At 48.9% G+C, this 3,952-nt stretch overlaps 1 non-coding gene across 1 annotated transcript; it reads right to left on the bottom strand.

The window, feature by feature from the left end:
* Window positions 1–3,450: 3,450 nt before the first annotated feature.
* On the bottom strand, window positions 3,451–3,522 carry TRNAW-CCA (transfer RNA tryptophan (anticodon CCA)). Its single transcript has one exon. It is a non-coding gene; the product is annotated as a tRNA-Trp (tRNA).
* Between the last annotated feature and the right edge of the window lie 430 nt (window positions 3,523–3,952).

The following is a 3,952-nucleotide window of genomic DNA, read 5'->3' as shown; positions in this document are numbered from 1 at the left end:
GCAGCACGCTGTTCAAATGGAAGCTTGTGCTGAGACTCTAACAAGAGAGAACATAGAGCTAAAGTGAGTTGAGAGGTGAGTCACCACAGAACTGGCAAAAAAAGAAAAAAAAAAAATGTAGTGGCCGAGAAACCGTGAGCCGAGTAAGGTCCTCGCCCATACTGAGAGCATCGAAGGGATCCGAGAAGAGACTGAATGTGGCTTCTGAACTTTGGGAAAGAGCTGCCCAAAGGGGAGGCGAGGCTGCTCACGCCACAGTTCAGACCTAGTGAGAGGGGCTAGGCCAGCGGGACCCCCCACCCCCTGGACAGCCTGATATGTGTCCGCAGGATTTGGGAGTCTCGGTGGCCTGATGCGTATCTTTGCTTAAGAAACCTAATTGGCAAGAGAGAGTCAGGTGGAAAGAAGGCGTCTGCGTACCTTTGGGGGGACGTACTGGGAGACAAGAGACACACGAGTTCTTCTCGTGGTGTAGACATGATCTGTGTGCCTTCTTAGGTGCTATCTACAGGGGCAGCCTGGAGGGCCCATCACATCTATAAGGGGACAGACCTAGATGTTGACCCAATAAAGAACAAGCAGCTGAAACAAAAATGTGTTCATCCGGGCTAAGCGAAATGTAGGCGCCGAGGGGGTCCCTCCAAATTCCATGAGTCCCCAAGAGTAGGATCCCCTGCCGATGACACTACCTGCCCTATTACACGGATGGACGGATGCTGTCGTCATAGCCTGGGGAGTGGTTCTCATCACAAAGTGACCAGAAAGTTCGCGGCAACTGTCCCTCACTCCCCTCCCCTCTCCCCACCCCCCTTTCGCTCCCTCACCGTGAGGGAAACTAGCAAACCATAGTATTTTAAGGAATGATAGAAAACAAAGTCACTGTATGATTTTTATCTCACGCCGGTGCCCATTTAGAACGCCCTCCAAAGCGAATACCGAGTTCCGTTTATTTCCAATCCAGATTCCTTGGAGCTCAAAAGCAGTTGGCTTAGGTCGTGTCAGGAGAGCATTTCTCTGGCTAAAGAAGCAGTTCCCGAGTCCCAGGCTGGCTGGAGCTAAGTAAGCACCCTCACTGGGAGGGACCACGGGGCCACAAAATGGATCAAATACTGTGTGGAAATACTCTGCCATCTTTAAAGTTTCTTTTCCTTTCCTCTCCTCTCCTCTCCTCTCCTCTCCTCTCCTCTCCTCTCCTCTCCTCTCCTTTCCCTTCCTTTCCTTTATTTAAAAAAATTAAAAACAAAAATTTTTTAAGTTTATTTATTTTGAGAGAGAGCACGCAAGTCGGGGAGGGACAGAGGAGAGAGGGAAAGAATCCCAATGCAGGACTCGAACTCAACTCACAAACTGTGAGATCATGACCTGAGCTGAAGTCAGATGCTTAACTGACTGAGCCACCCAGGCGTCCCTAGAGGAATTAAAAAAAAAAAAAAAGAAAAAAGAAAAAAATCCAATGTGTTGGGTCAGGTGGGACAAACCTTTGAAAGTAAGTGTAAGGCATTTTCCCCAACTTTGTCTTCCTACTCTTCTGTACCTTTTCTTTCTAGGAAATGATACTTTGCCCAGAAAAAAAAAATACTCTTGCCTCGGGTTTTCTAGAAGTTTACGCTGATTCTGTTTCCTCAATGTTGGAGGAATAGGTACTTGTTCATCTGCAATAAATGAGCTGAGGGTTAAAACTGATGGCCGAAGAGCTGCTTTTATAATACAAAAGGAGATTGTAATGGTCAAATGTTATCTACAAGTAGACCTTTTAAAATTTGATTCATAAATGTACGAAAAGAGAATTTTGTTGATTCACATGAGAGACTTGAAGGGCATTGGGAAAATGTTAAGATTAATAAGGTTTGCACGGAACTAATTCTTAGGCTGTAATATCTACAAAAGAGGTTCTTTGGGTGTAAAATTCTTGAAAGGAATCTAGGTGTTTCCAAGTTTTTGTTTGCGTTCAATTAAAATGCTAATTATAGGAGATTTAAGTGAACAGAAAGGTGTTTTCTGTCCTAGCCAAGGAGGTATGATCCATTTCAGGCGTTCAAGTTAAAACTCATGTTGAGATGAGGGATCTCTAGTACTGATTTCGTGGTTGTTTACTGGTTCACAACAGCAAGGGGACAACACAGGAAAGGGGGAGAAAATATCACTGCAATAAAACCAGTACGAAGCCTGATGAGCGGCTCAAACCCACAACCCACAAGCCCACAGCCTAGGCCCAACACTTAACCCGCTGAACCACCCAGGCACCCCTAGGGCAGTGGCTTCTAAACTCTGGAAATGGGGTTGAGAGCTCCACCTTCAACCTGCCCTCTAGCTCATCAGTCTGAGAAAGGGTGGAGAGCAGGACCAAGCTAGCCACATTCCCAGTTGACTTGCTGAGTCTAATTTCAGTGAGGAAGAGGTAAAAGCAAGTGTTGTTTGCTTAAAAAAAAAAAAAAAATTACGTTTCACACCCAGTGCAGAGCCCAATGTGGGGCTTAAACTCACGACCGCTGAGATCAAGCCCTGAGCTGAGATCAAGAGTCAAGATACTTAACCCACGGAGCCACCCAGGCCTCCCACAATGCCCTCTCTTTAAAGAGCAGAAGTGAAATTGCAGAAAATGGAATCCCGGATGACAGACAAATCTGAGAAGATACCCCCCAAATGTGGGGAAAATGGGAAAACACAGGAAACACTTTGAGAGATTACAGATGCAGAGTACAGAGAAGCATAAGTATCTGTCCACATGGTGCTAATTAGCCACCATATGGAAGGGTGGATGGCATTTATGGGAAAAGTCTAGAACAAAAAAGAACAGAAGCAAAGTGGAAAAACACAGCAGAAAACTTTACTAAAATGGCTGAATGAAACCTATTTCTTACAACTATTTTAGTTTCCTCCATTCCTGGGCTAATGTCCTTGTTCTCCGTCCCAGTGTCAAGGTCGTGAGCAATGCGATTTAATGAGAGTTTTTTGATCATAGGTTAGCCAACCTCATAGGTTAAAAAGAACTCATTGAAAGCTTATTTATTTATTTATTTATGGGAGTTGTTTCTTTTCCTATGTTTAAAAACAATTTACATTTCATTTTCTGATAACTAGTTTTGTCCTGTACCTGTTTTCTATTGTTGTTGGCCTTAAAAAAACAAAAAACAAACAAACAAAAAACCTCTCTTCTGGTGGCAAGTTCTGTGACAGGGGGTGGCGGGGGGGGGGGGGGGGGGGGGCAAGGTGCACCGGGAAGTGGCCGGGGTGCCCTTCAGGGGAGTCCCCACCGAGCGGCGCCTCCTGCTGTCCCCAGACCAGCCCCCACAAGCTAGGAAAAGGACACCAATCCTCTCCTGAAGCTCAGGTCTCTGGCTGGTCTGCTGCAAGGGAATTAAGGAGCGGGATTTGACCGGGAGTCAAGGAGGGGTCGGAATTACAAACACACCTTGTATTTCCTTGCGTTGGAGAGAAAACGGAGAGCCGTGACCCCGACGTGACTTGAACACGCAACCTTCTGATCTGGAGTCAGACGCGCTACCATTGCGCCACGAGGTCATCGAACTCCCGTGACTTTTGATCTTTTAAGACTCTTCCGTCCTACACCTCCCGGTCTCGTACCTGCCTGGCTCCTTTGCCCCCCGGGAGGGGCCGCAGGGCGGACAGGGCGCAGGCGCGGGCGGAGGGCTGCACCCCGCGAGGCCCGGGGCTCCCCCGCCGCAGGGCCAGTATCCCCGGAGCCGCGGCCGCCGCCGCCACCTGCCGGTCGTGGTGCTTGATCTCCGCCTGGGACAGGCGGCTTCAGGGGTCCCAGAGCGGGCCGGGCTGCTGTCTCCGGGGGCCACCAGAGTTGGGGACCCGGCGGGGGCCCAGTCCCCGGGGGGCCGGGCAGCTGGAAGGAAGCGGCCGCACAACCCGCAACCGGGTCAGCGCCAAGAGGCGAGGGTTGGGAGGACGCTCGTCCCCAAGGACAAGAGTAAAGGGGAAA

This window comes from Acinonyx jubatus, chromosome E1, assembly GCF_027475565.1.
Source record: "Acinonyx jubatus isolate Ajub_Pintada_27869175 chromosome E1, VMU_Ajub_asm_v1.0, whole genome shotgun sequence".
Taxonomy (NCBI): domain Eukaryota; kingdom Metazoa; phylum Chordata; class Mammalia; order Carnivora; family Felidae; genus Acinonyx; species Acinonyx jubatus.
Note: the sequence above shows the minus strand (reverse complement) of the source record. Positions and strands in the feature narration are given on the sequence as shown.